We start from the raw sequence: 14585 nt of genomic DNA on the forward strand, positions 1-14585 counted from the left end.
GTAGTTTCAGGTGTAGGTACAACATAGTGATTCAAAATTTTTATGAATTATACTCCATTTATAGTTATTGTAAAATATTGGCTATATTCCCTGTGCTATACAATATATATTTGTAGCTTATTTACTTCATACATAGTAGTTTGTACCTCTTAATCCCCTACTTCAGTCACACCCCTCATCCCCCCACTGGTAGCCACTAGTTTGTTCTCTATATCTATGAGTAGGTTTCTTTTTTAAAATTTTAAAAAAAATTTTTATTTTTGGCTGTGTTGGGTCTTCATTGCTGTGTGCGGGCTTTCTCTAGTTGCGGCGAGCAGGGGCTACTCTTCCTTGAGGTGCGTGGGCTTCTCATTGCGGTGGCTTCTCTTGTTGCGGAGCATGGGCTCTAGGCGCATGGGCTTCAGTAGTTGTGGTGCGTGGGCTCAGTAGTTGTGGCTCATGGGCTCTAGAGCGCAGGCTCAGTAGTTGTGGCACACGGGCTTAGTTGCTCTGTGGCATGTGGGATCTTCCCAGACCAGGGCTCGAACCTGTGTCCCCTGCATTGGCAGGTGGATTCTTAACCACTGTGCCACCAGGGAAGCCCCCCCCTTTTTTAAACAACTATTTATTTATTTATTTATTTAATTTTTGGCTTTGTTGGGTCTTCATTGCTGCACACAGGTTTTCTCTAGTTGCGGCAAGCGGGGGCTACTCTTTGTTGCGGTGCGTGGGCTTCTCATTGCGGTGGCTTCTCTTGTTGTGGAGCACAGGCTCTAGGCACGCGGGTTTCAGTAGTTGTAGCACATGGGCTCAGTAGTTGTGGCTCACGGGCTCTAGAGCACAGGCTCAGTAGTTGTGGTGCACGGGCTTAGCTGCTCCGCGGCATGTGGGATCTTCCTGGACCAGGGCTCGAACCTGTGTCCCCTGCATTGGCAGGTGGATTCTTAACCACTGCACCACTAGGGAAGCCCTAGAAGAGTACTTTTGCTTGAACAGGGACCAGAGATAGAACCTGTGTAGGGGTTTTGGTTTCATCATGTGCTGTTCTCAGTGCTTGGATGAGCTTTTGAAATTCTCCCCCCACCCCTTTAAAGTTTAATGCATATTTGTCCAGAACTTTTTTCTCCTAATAAATGCTGCTTGATTTCTTTTCACAGTGAAGTTGTGAGTGGATCTTCATGGTAAGGTTGTTAATAACATTGTTTTTACCTAAAGGATTATTAGGAACTTTAAGAATAAAGTTTATTGAATTCTGTGTTTGAAGAAATCAGAGTAATTTTGTTGACTGTCCAAGAAGACTAAGCAGTATACTTACATTCATTATTAACCTATATTGTGTCAAATTGGTTATTATTTTTTGCTTTCCTTTTCTCTTTTCCCTTTTAAATAGACATTATTTTTTTAGAGCAGTTTTAGTTTTACAGTAAAATGGAACAGGAAGCACGTAGAGTTCCCATTTATCCCAGCCCCCCCCCCCACAGCCTCCTCAGCTGTCAACATCCTGCACCAGAAAATTGGTTATTTTTGAGTTGACTAATTCCCTTACTTTTGGGAAAGTAAACAGTTTGATACATTTTGACATCATTCTAAAATTTGTTTTATAACTTTCCTTTCACTTTAAAAAGCATATTATTGACCTTATTTCAAAAGAAGCCAAGACTAGAATAAAATTATTTGCTTCCTAGCCAAATTTTATTTTGAAGGTTCCAAATGAAAAAGATTTTCAACTTTAATAACAACAATCATGCTCTCCTTTGATTCCTGCTAATTTAATGAAACTTGAAGATTTTTCAGCCTTTTCTCCCTTTTTTTTAAACATAAAATGTTCTAACCAGATGGTTGAAATTTTTTATTAAAATTTCTGACTTGGAGTATTACTGACAAATATAGACAATTCCAGACTTGGCATGTGGCACAAGTTCCAGTCCAATTTGGTTTTTAAAAATTAATTAATTAATTAATTTGTTTGGCTGCGTTGTTCTTAGTTGTGGCCCGTGGGATGTTCCTTGCGGTGTGTGGGCTCTTTGTTGTGGTGAACGGGCACCAGAGCATGCGGGCTCAGTAGTTGCAGCGTGTCGGCTTAGTTGCCCTGCGGCATGTGGGATCTTAGTTCCCTGACCAGGGATCGAACCCGCGTCCCCTGCATTGGAAAGACGGATTCTTAACCACTGGACCACCAGGGAAGTCCCTCCAATCCAATCTGAGTGGGCTTGCCCAGAAATGAATTCAATGATAATGATTAGGACGCTACTATCACAAAGGTCATAAAGTCCTGAAATGTTGTTCGTGAAGAATGGGACATAATGGCTGAGAGGAGAGAGCTGTGAGCTCACTGATCCTTGGAAAGCACTCATGAATTAGGGCTCAGATGAAAAGGCAAAGCCATAAAGTTTTATGAGGTCTATAGGATTTTCTCAGTGAGCCAGAAAAGTGACTGAAAAAATGATTGATATTTTTCACTACATTAAAATTAATGTCCCTCTAAAAACACCATAAAGAAGATGAAAAGATAAACCACAAACCTGGGAGGAAAATTGTAATATATGTAATAGAGAATTAGTGTCCTGAACAGGGCCACCTTTATGGATGTACAACCTGTGCAGTCACACAGGGCCCCACACTTATTTTAATGCTAAGCTGTTACTGTCTTGAAATTAATTTTTGAATAAGTGGCCCTGCTTTTTTATTTTGTGCTGGGCACTGCAAATTATGTAGCCAGTCCTGGTCCTGAATATACAAAGCCTATTATTTCATAAGACAAAGACAATCCAATAAAATTGTCTAAAAACTCTGAACAAAGGAATGCAGAAAGGAACATAGATCATTAATAAACTTGTGAAAAGGCCTTCAACCTTATTAGATCTTCAACCTAATCAAGTACAAACAGATTACAGTGTGATACCATTTTATGTATTCTGTATTGCTACAAATTAAGAAATCTGACTCTACCAGGTATTGGAGAAGATGTGTTAGCGATTCATATACTGCTGGAGAATTGGTAAGGTGATTCAGTTAAAGACATGTTGGCATTTTTGGTAAACTTGGGAATTTGGATGTCCTATGTATGACTCACCAATTTTCCGCTTCTAGGTTTAAAGCCTAACCCTAAAGAAATTCTTCTGTAAGTGTACCTGGAGACTTGTATAGTAATGTTGATAAAAGCAAAAAACTAAACCATACAAATGTTTGTCAACAAAGTAGATAAATACACTGTGGCATATTTATATAGTGAAATACCATATAGAGCAATGAAATTGTAACATGGATAAAGCTCAGAAAAATATTGAGTGAAAAAATTCAAGTCGCTGAAGACTACATTCATATTTAGAAAAATATTGAGTGAAAAAGTTCAAGTCCCCGAAGACTTGGTATGCTATTATAACTTAGCATACCAAGTTATCAAGCTGAAAAGGGGAGCAGGGGACACAGAACTAAACAAAATATTGTTTAAGGACATAATACATATGTGACAAAGTATGTTTTAAAAAGTAGTGGAATAATAAATATTTAGGATAAAGGTTGGGAGGAGAGGAGCATGTAGGTAATGTTACTGATGTTCTTATGTGGCGTGGTGATTTACAATTTACAGTGTTCATCTTAATGCTTGCTTACATTCATCTTTCCATATATTTTGTGTGTGTCAAATATTACATTAAAGAAGAAAAGGGGAAAAATGAAATGAGTTACTCATGGTTAGCAGCTTATGATCCAGATGGAGGAATGGATTGGGAAATAGAAAACTAGCATATTATAGAAAAGAGGTTTCAAGAAAGCGGAGGTAATCTACATAAGAGAATTCAGATAGTTGCACAGGACGTCCACTTAACTCCCTTACAGCTGTAACGTTCTGTAATTTAAATATTGTGGTTCATGTGTTTTCTGTATTTTCCCCATATTTAAAAATACAGTTATAAGCAATTATGTCATATAAGTAGTAAAATTACTTTTAATTTAGTCCATTTAGGTGTTAATATCTTTTATGTTCACCCTTTTTGGCAGCGTATCTTCTAATCTGAAAAAGTCTTCCATGAAAACTTCACTTTTAAAAAATAAGTAATGCCATCTGTTTTCCTAAAAGACTGAAATGGGGGCTATCATTTCAAGGTAAGTATCCAATTTCGTATCTTTAATTACTTATATTATTTTTTCAGAAGTTAAGTATAGAAGGAAGATGTGAATCTTGCTTAGATCCTAAATCTTTTAGTTATTCTGGGGTGGGGATGGGAAGGAAGTCCTAGGCCTTGTTTTAAGATAGTCAGGTACTTAGGATTATGTTTACCACAGATTAAACCCAACTTTATGAAGGAGAGAGGAGGGGTCAGTAGTGTTTAAAGCTTTTTAGAGAGGTTAATTGAAAACTGAGAGCCTTTTGGATTTGGCAGTTAGGAGATCATTGCTGACCCCAGCAGAGGCCATTTCAGGACAATGTTTGTGGCTGAAAATAAGTTTGCAGTAGAGTAAAGAGTGAAGAGAAGGTGATAAAGTGAATATTTTAGCTCTTAAGTGATTTATTGAACCAATATATGGTATGTATTTAGGATGAAGCAGTCATTTCCCCAAGCACTGGAGTTCTAGTGTGACAATATATATCTTTGTTTAAGCCTCTTGTAGATAATTTAATGCCCAAATATTTTTTCTCCAACTTTATTTAGATATAATTGACATACAACATCGTGTAATTGCTGAACTATCTTATGCCATTTTTTACTCTTCTGTGTGATAAATTACATGATCTACCCTAGTTATACAGTTAACGAGGGCAGATATTCTCTGCCTGGGGAATGTTAACTTGTGTGTTAGACTGGGCTGATAGTCTAGCAGGCAAGTTAGGTGCTTAGCACTTGTCACTGTGATAAGTGATGCAAAAGTGAAATAATGACTACCTGAATGAGTGGTGGGAGTGGAAGCTGGTGGTCTGTGAGTTCATTTGGCAGGATAGATTTCAAAGGCAGATTTGGCAGGGAATATGGAAGAAAGAAATCATATATATGAATCCAAGATTTTGAGTGGCTACAAGTATGATGGTACCATAACATAAGTAAGGAAACCACAAGGAAAGACTGGTTATTAGGGGGCAAGTGGATGGGACTATAACATATGAATTCTGTGAGACACATTTTGATTTTGGAGGTACAGGTAGAACTTTCAGAATATCTCCTTAAATGTGGAAATATGAGACTAAAATTTAGAAAAAAGATAATTTAGGGCCCGAAGATACAGATTTTGGAGCAATTCACATAGAGTTTAAGCTGTGGAAGTAGATAACATTTCCAGTATCCTAGCAGAGAGAAAAAGGTAAAGTACAGAACTTTAAATGTTGTTAAAAAGAATCAGCAAAGGAAAAATAAGAGGAAAGGTATGAAGGTATTGTGTCTTTCTTTGAAGCATAATGAAGAAATTTCAAGGAGAGGTTCTTGAGAGGGATGAGATGCTTAGAAAGATTAAGGATTTTAATACCCTAGAAGGGCATTAAATTTAATTAAATTCAAGAACCCCTCTAGGGCATTAATATAACCTAATAATTAATAATTATTAGGTTTATTATGTAATAAAATAAGATAATAATTATTAAGAGGTTCTTGATAACTGAGAGAACAGATTGAGTAGACCAGGATGAATTATAAGAGGTTAAGTAAATGGTTTTACAAAATACAAAAAAGCATGAAGTATAAAATAGAATGTTTTTCAAGAAGTTTGTGCAGGAAATGAGGCAGTGATCATTTTGAAGAGTTAGCCACATAGAAGATATTTTAGCATTAGCACTTGGTATATTTTAGGTGAAAGGGAATGATCCATCAGAGTAGTTTAAATATGTAGAATAGTTTAAATATTAGAGTGATTAATTGCCTGAAGGAGGTAAGAAGGTTTGAGATCAAGGACCTGGGCAAAGGGCTTAACTCTTACAAAAGAGTAGCAGCCATTCTGCTTAGAAACCAGAGGAAGGGAAGGGAGGATGAATCAAGGAGTTTGTAGGCAAAGAGGAAGAAAACTGTAGAATTTCTTATCCTGCTTTTCAAAATAAGATGGGGATTGAGGTTATCTACAAGGCAAATAATCAGTGGTGGGGTTGGGATTCTGGAAGGAGAAAACATTTAGGAAAAATGTTGTAGAGTAATTTCCAACTTCAGCAGATATTCATTGAACACCTGCTTTGTGCCAGGTGTGTTTTTATTTATTTATTTTGTTGCGTCGGGTCTTAGTTGCGGCTCGCTGGCTCCTTAGTTGTGGCATGTGAACTCTTAGTTGTGGCATGCATGTGGGATCTAGTTCCCGGACCAGGGATTGAAGCCGGGCCGCCTGCATTGGGAGCGTGGAGTCTTAACCACTGTGCCACCAGGGAAGTCCCTATAAGTTTTCTCATGAAGCCAATCGTTGAAACAAACAATAAAAATACCAAATTGTAATGTGATCTGAGGAGGGCAGTTGATAAAGTGACTTATTGGCTACTTCTGAGGAGGTGACTTTAAGGTAAGGTATGAAAGACAAGGATTCAGTCACCTGAAAATAAAGTTAGCATAAAAATCTCAAGGTAGAAATGAGCTTGATGTATTTGAGGAATGGAAACAAAGCCAGTGTTCTGGAACAGAGTGGATGAGGACCATAGAGTCATGAGATGAAGTTAAAGAAGTAGGCAGGGCCAGGCCATGTTGGTTCCTATGGTCATGGTAAAGAGTTTAGACTCAAGGAAATCTTTTAAGGAAAAGTTTTATGCAGAAAAGTGTCATGATATGATATATGTTTTAAAGATTCCTCTGGCTGCTCTATTAAAGATGGACTATAGGAGTACAGGGGAAGCAAGGAGATCAGTTAAGAGACTGTTGGAATTGACCAGGCCAGAGACCATGGTGGAGGAACTTAATATGATCACCAGGATAGGATAGAAAGGATTGTTGACCAATCATAAAGGCTCAGTTCAACATAAACAACTTGAGATGGCAGGCAGTGTGAATTTAGCTAGCATAACCTTTAAGATGGAAATGAGAAATTTGGCATTGGTGGTTGGAATAACCGTCTATGGAGATATAGGCTTGGTAAAAGGTAATGCACAAGGGACTGGAGGCCATGATTGGTTCAACACGTATTTATTGAATAATATATTCACCTCCTAATATACCAAGAACTGTGCTAGCTGCTGGGGTTATAACAGTCAACAAAAACAGAGGCTCCTTTCTCATGGAATTGATGTTCTAATGAGGGTGGGGAAGATAAACAGTAAGTAAATATATATACTGTGTTGGATGGTAATGAGTACCATTAAAAATATATTAGGGAAATGTATTAGGGAAAGGTAGATATTGACGGGGGAAGGGTAGGCTTACTGTTTTATAAGGTGTGATTAGGGAAGCCCTCTCTAATTAGGTGACATTTGGGCTCACAGCTCTAAGTGAAGTTAAGGGAGCAGACCAGGTAGATATGTGGGTTAAGGGTGGAGGAGCTGAGGGTGGACTGTACTTGATGTGTTCTAGGAGCAGTAAGAGGGCCAGTGTGACTGGAATGGAGTAAGTGAGGCAGGAGGAAGTAGCAGCTGACATTTTGAAGGTAGAAGAGCTAGAGTCAGGTTGTAGACTTTGGGTTTTCTTCTTTTTGATGGTGGAGATGCAGATCCAGGGGTGAGGATACAGGAGGGGTGAAAGGCAAGGCTATGGCTGAGCAGTGTAGCTTGTGGCTAACCGTGAGGCCAGATGTTTGAAGTGTCTGAGGTAATGATAAGAGAAGGGGATGTACACTAAAACAGATTTTTTTAATCCCACAGGGAAGTAGGAAGAGTAGAGAAAGGTGGATTGGATGCATGAAGGCCTTGTAGTTCCTGATGGATAAGTTTATTTTGATTTGGGTTTTAAAAATTAATTAATTTTAAAAAATATCTATCTATCTCTCTATCTCTCTATCTCTCTATCTCTATCTCTCTCTATCGCTCTATCTCTCTATCTCTCTATCTCTCTATCTATGCCGGGTCTTAGTTGCAGCATGCGGGATCTTTTACTTGCAGCATGCGGGATCTAGTTCCCTGATCAGGGATCAAACCCTGGCCCCCTGCATTTGGAGCGTGGAGTCTTAACCACTGGACCATCAGGAAAGTCCCTGGATTTGGGTTTTTTAAAATTGTAAAATGTGCATAACAAAATTGACCAGTTTGACTTTTTTTTTAATAAGTTAACACTTGCTATACATGAATTAGGTAAGCTTCTTCATGCGTACAAAGCATCTGAATGTTCAGTTTCATCTGCACAGTATTGCTCACTTTTCTTTACTCAAAGCAGATATAGGGACTGAGATGGATTGAAAGAATAAGTTGGCTCATTTCACATTGTCAAGGGGGCCTTCTCTTGCTGTTGCTTCTATCTGTAAATTGAGAAATGAAATACCCAAGGGTACTCCCTTTTAAAAAACTTTAATAAAAAGGGGATTTCCAGATCACATCATGATTGATTGAGAGATGGTGTCAGAAGTACAGAAGCAACACTCATGATCAGTTAAAGACCTTTCCCTGGAAATTCCCTGGCAGTCCAGTGGTTAGGACTCCGAGCTTTCACTGCCGAGGGCCCAGGTTCAATCCCTGGTGGGGGAACTAAGATCCCGCAAGCCACGTAGTGCAGCCAGAAAATAAAGACTTTTTCCTCTAAATTGAAGGAAGAGGTCTGGTTACTTTGCTCATTGACATTGAATACTAAGAAAAAAAACCCCACCGCTATAGAACTCCAAATTGTCTCTAAATCCAGTGCTCCTTAGCTGCCTAAAGCTAATGAAGTAAAAATACATTAGCCTCACCCTTGACATTTTCAGATTTAACATATTCAAAGATCCTCTGTGATCTCCAAAACACATGATTCCAAATTGTGTCCCAGTAAAATGGCATTTATTACTAGTGCATCATGACAAGTACTCAGCATGAGTGAGCTTAAATAAATGTTAAGCATCTACAACTCTATGTGACTTTATTGTTCTTATTTTATCATCATATTTCATACTATCAGTAACTTCCTTCTGAAATAAGTAATGAAGGAATTTTATAAATTTCATAAATGAAGGAATCATTAAATTGGGGATATGTACAAATGTGGGCATTTGGAAAGAGCTCAATGTGTTCTCCCTGAACATTGACAATTTTAACTGTTTTTATTTTAATTTTTTTACTTATTTTTAATTTTTATTTTAATTTTTTGGCTGTGTTGGGTCTTTGTTGCTGTGCACGGGCTTTCTCTAGTTGTGGCGAGCGGGGGCTACTCTTTGTTGTGGTATGTGGGCTTCTCATTGCGGTGGCTTCTCGTTGCAGAGCACGGGCTCTAGGCACGCGGGCTTCAGTAGTTGCAGCACGCGGGCTTAGTAGTTGTGGTTCGCGGGCTCTAGAGCACAGGCTCAGTAGTTGTGGCGCACAAGCTTAATTGCTCTGCAGCATGTGGGATCTTCCCGGACCAGGGATCAAACCCGTGTCCCCTGCATTGGCAGGCGGACTCTTTAACCACTGCGCCAGGGAAGTCCCTCACGGTTTTTAAATGTACAATTCCCTGGCATAAATATATTCACAGTGTTGTGCAACCATCACCACTATCCCTCTCTGCAACTTTTTTATCAGCCCAATCCCTGATAACCATTATTCTACTTTCCGTTTCTGTGAATTTGCCTATTCTGGGTAGCTCGTATAAATGGAATCATACAATGTTTGTTCTTTCATGGCTGGTTTATTTCACTTAGCATAATGTCCTCAAGGTTCATCTGTGTTGTAGCGTGTATCACAGTGTCCTTTTTAAGGCTGAATAATATTCCATTGTATGTACATACCATATTTTGTTTATCCGCCCATCTATTGAGGGAAATTTGAGTTGTTTCCACCTTATGGCTATTGTTAATAATACTGCTATGAACATGGGTGTACAAATATCTGTGTGACTTCCTCCCTGCTTTTAATTCTTTTGGATATATACCCAGAAGTAGAATTGCTGGATCACATGGTAATTTTGTTTAAATATTTTAAGAACTGCTATATTTTCTTCCACAGTGGTTGCACCATTTTACATTCCCACCAGTAATATACAAGGGTTACAATTTCTCCACATCTTTGCCTGGATTTGGTTTATAGTTCGTTTTTGGTTTTGAACAGTGGAATGTTTTAAGTATATTTATTTCCTTAAAAGAAGGTTTATCTTAGATCATTTTCTAGTAGGTTTAGAAGTAACACATCCTCATGCTCTGCTATAAGGTCGGAACTGGTAAAGAAAGTTGTCACCTGGTTAAATTTTAGTGAGAGATCCTCACAGGAATTAAAATTATGGACCCTTGAAAAGAATTCATTGCCAAAAACTTATGGTTATTCTGTCTATGTAACCTGGCTGTGGTGTTTAATGTACCAAGTACCTTCACTTGGCTTAGGAGAAAGCTATGTGTTTTGATTACTGGGCAGGAATAACTATGATCTCCCAGGATTGGACAAGATGATTAAATGAGTTAGAATGCTTTTTTCCCCCAAAGGATACACTTGAAAATTGGAAATTTTATAAGGAGGTGGAGAAATTTTCATCATGTTGACTGACACATTTTCTGTGTAACAGTTAGGAAAAGACATTCCTTGTTCAGATGGATAATAGACTGATAAAAGTTATTAAGGGAAAAAAAAAAAGTGCTGATGGGATTACAGCTCCTGCAGAGAGGATTTTGAAGCTTTGTACCTTGTTTGCAATTGTCATTAAGATTTGGAAATTTTGAAATAGATCATATTCATGCTTCAATATTGTTATAGTTACGCTTTTCCTTGGTAAATCACGTTTTAATTTGAAAAAGTTTACTTTAGAAGCTTCTTATCATGTTATATGAATATTATGAATAAACTGAGTGGTTTAAACTTGCCTTCCAGTTTTTACTAGTTCCTCTTCCCCCAGTTCTTTGTCTTTGACTCAGGATTCTTTTTCCTTAATATGCACTGGATGTTTCTGCATTAGAAAAATGTTCATAAAGATTATATTGTTGAGTGCCTACTGTTTCTGGTTCTTTGATAGCATGCTTTTTGCTTTTTCTCAGAAAATAACTGTGGTTAGATTGTCATATAGTCTACCACAGACAGTAAGGATATTGTGAAAGAAATTCTGGCTATCTGTGTAGCATGACCTTTCAAAACTGTTTTCTTTGCTGTAAGCATCTCGCTTAGGCTTTTGACTGCCACATGACAGGGGAAGTAGTATATAAAAGGCAATATAAATGGCTGCCTTGTTGATCTCAGTACAGTTTTCCAATATAAGAGCTTGCTAAACAGTCACATGTTATCAAATATCATCATTTTGTTTATGTAGAGGATGAACTAGTTTTATGCATTATACATAGAGTACATTTTAAATGTAATTTTTAAAATAAAATAATAGTAAATTATAATTGTAAAAATTGAAATGGAAAATCATTTATGTTACTTTGAAGAAGGATCTAAATTTTTTATTCAGAGTTTTAAGAATTATTAATGAATGGAGATTATTATATACGGCTGATGACTACACATCTACTATTTTTGTGGGCAGAGATTTTAAAGCAACTTTGGAATTGTCTTTCTGTTGTTCCTGAGCAGCCAAGAGAGTCTTTAAAACTGTGAAAGGGCTTAGAGAACATGAGGAAGCACCAGCCTGATTTTAAACTTTAATCTTATTTTCGCTAGTAGTTTAGCTCTGTAATGTATTTATTTATTCATCAATCAGCAAATAGTTACTGAGGTCCTGTATCAAGCACTGTGCAGAAAGAACCGCAAAGATGAAAGAGCCTGTACCTGTCATTCAGGAACTCACTATCTAGGTTTCAGCAAGGGTGGCAGGAATGGAGATGAGCAGGATCACAATTCCTTGCTGTAGATGCTAATGTCACTTCCCTCCTAGAATCTAGAGTTAAAGACAAAGGTGATAAGGAGAAGTAGTTAGGGGCATGAGGGTGGTCAGGATTCTTAGGTAGGAATAGAGGAGAAGAAGCAACTGGGGGTGATAGCAAAAATCTAGAACTTAGGTTTATCATTAACACTGAGGTCATAGTCACAGTAAAATGGGGAGTGGGTTCCCATCAAATGGATTCTCCACACCAGATGCTGCCGAGGGGCTTTACATCTGTTATTGCTGTTAATCCATTTTTAAAAAGTGTGAAATTTAGCATCTATACAGAAGATCACATGAGAACTTAAATTTATAGTTTAAAGAATGATGAAAAATGAACAACTCTGCATAACAGCCAGATCAGTAATAAGTGCCTTCTTCGATCATATCTCCCTCCCTCTCCCCAAGCTATACTTTGCTGAAATTTTTGTTATTTTTTTAAGCTTTTCTTTATAACTTTACCATCTCTGTTTGCATCTCTGAACAATATTTGACTTTATGGAATCAAATATTCTTTTTCGATTTTACGTTGTTAGTACGGTTCATTCATGGTGATGTGTATAGCTGTATTAATTTCCTGTATTGTAAAGTATATAATTTATTGATCCATTCTATTAATGCACATTTAGGTTGTGTTTAGTTTTTGGATACTGTGAAAAATTTCACATTGAATACCCATGTACGTGTGACAACCTTGGATAAGAGTTTTCCTAGGATGTATACCTAGTAATGGAATTTTTTTTTTTCTAATTTTATTTATTTTTGGCTGCGTTGTGTCTTTGTTACTGTGTGCGGGCTTTCTCTAGTTGCGGTGAGCAGGGGCTACTCTTCATTGCGGTGCGTAGGCTTCTCATTGCGGTGGCTTCTCTTGTTGTGGAGCACACGCTCTAGGTGTGCAGCTCAGTAGTTATGGCGCCGAGCTTAGTTGCTCCATGACATGTAGGATCTTCCCGGACCAGGGATGGAACCCGTGTCCCCTGCATTGGCAGGAGGATTCTTAACCACTCTGCCACCAGGGAAGTCCACTAATGGAATTTTTGATGCCAGACTTCTTGGAAGAGGTTGAATCAATTCATTCTCCCTCCAGCAGTGATCTATGAAATGGTATCTCATTGTGGTTTTAATTTACATTTCTTTGGTGACTAATGAGGTTGAATATTCCACCCCTGCCCCATATGTTTATGGGACTTTTGGCTCCTGTGAAATTTCTATTTAATTATTTTGCCCATTTTTCTGTTGGGTTTGTGTTCTTTGCCTATTCATTTTCTCACTGTAGTGTATAAAAATTAATTTATTCGATCAATTTTTATTCACTTGTTTAACATTCTTCATTGAGTCTCCTCTTGTTTTTTGGATGAAGAGCAATACCTTAATGTGGCCTACTAGAATGGAGATTTGGCCAACCCCTCCACTACCATTCTGCCTCTGTTTTCCATCTCTCTGTTCCAAAGGGTAATCTTTGAATTCCTCAAATACTTAAGGTTTCTTAGGTCTTTGCATATGTTCTTTTTCCCTTTGCCTAGCCAATTTCCTCTTCAAGTCTGTGTTAAAATATCCCCTTCTCTTGGAAAGCGCTCTTGGCTCTACTTGCCTCAAATTCAGCATACTTTGTGTCTCTACACTTACTTATGAAAAATACAGTAATTTTAGTCAGATGACTAGTCAGGAGGAGAAAGAGAGCTGTCAACATGTTCATTTCTACCAGGGGATTAAAAAATGTATGTGTAAAGTGATAAACAAGGATTAAAGCTGTTGAGTTTAAATAGTGAATGATTTGGGGACATCATAATGTTAGCCTCATCAATGTTGTTGCCCACTCCTCTTCATAATTCCGTTTTCTGTTTGGTTGGAGAAGGGTGATAAGGAAAACACAGTGGTAGAGTACACAGAGCATTGGACTGAATGTAACTGAGGGAGCATATATGAGGTTTTTTTTTTTTTCTTTTTTTTAATTGGAACAGTTGATGTACAATATTATGTTAGTTTCAGGTGTACCACATAGTGATTTGAAATATGCATACATTATGAAATGATCACCAAGATAAGTCTAATAAGCATCTATCCCTATACAAAGTTATTATTGACCCTATTCCTTATGCTGTATATTATATACCCGTGAGTTATTTATTATATAACTGCAGGTTTGTACCTTTTAATCCCCTTCACTTATTTTGCCCATTCCTCACCCCCCTTTCTTCTGGCAAACACCTGTTTGCTCTCTGTATCTATGAGTCTGTTTTCATTTTGTTTTATTTGTTTGGTTTTTAGATTCCACTTGTGACTGAGATCATGCAGCATTTGTTGTTTCGTCTGACTTATTTTACTTAGCATAATGCCCTCTAGATCCAGTCATGTCGAAAATGGCAAGATCCCCTCCCCCCTTTATGGCTGAGTAATATTCCACTATAGATATAGATATTACATCTTCTTTATCGATTTGTCTATTGATGGACACTCAGGTTGCTTCCGTATCTTGACTGTTGTAAATAATACTGCAGTAGACATTGGAGTGCATATATCTTTTTGAATTAGTATTTTGATTATTTTCGGACAGATTACCCAGAAGTGAAATTGCTGGCTCATATGGCAGTTCTATTTTTAATTTTTTGAGGAGTCTCCATACTGTTTTCCAATAATGGCTGAACCAGTTTACAATCCCACCAACAATGCACAGTGTTTCCTTTTCTCCACATCCTCGCCAACACTTGTTACTTGGTTTTTTGTTTGATGATAGCCATTCTGACAGGTGGAGGTGGTATCTCATTGTAG

At 37.8% G+C, this 14585-nt stretch overlaps 1 protein-coding gene across 4 annotated transcripts in view; it reads left to right on the top strand.

Annotated features, from left to right (window-relative positions):
* Positions 1–14585, top strand: part of PIK3CB (phosphatidylinositol-4,5-bisphosphate 3-kinase catalytic subunit beta) — a 193001-nt gene that overhangs the window by 43073 nt on the left and 135343 nt on the right. For 2 of the 4 annotated variants that reach the window (XM_061193631.1, XM_061193632.1), the window contains exon 2: positions 3979–4083. The exons of the other annotated variants lie outside the window; for them this stretch is intronic. The gene's annotated coding sequence lies outside the window, so the exon portion shown is untranslated. The remainder of the gene's footprint in view (positions 1–3978; positions 4084–14585) is intronic. 4 annotated transcript variants of the gene reach the window in all.

The sequence above is a fragment of the Eubalaena glacialis genome, chromosome 6 (assembly GCF_028564815.1).
Source record: "Eubalaena glacialis isolate mEubGla1 chromosome 6, mEubGla1.1.hap2.+ XY, whole genome shotgun sequence".
Lineage (NCBI taxonomy): Eukaryota > Metazoa > Chordata > Mammalia > Artiodactyla > Balaenidae > Eubalaena > Eubalaena glacialis.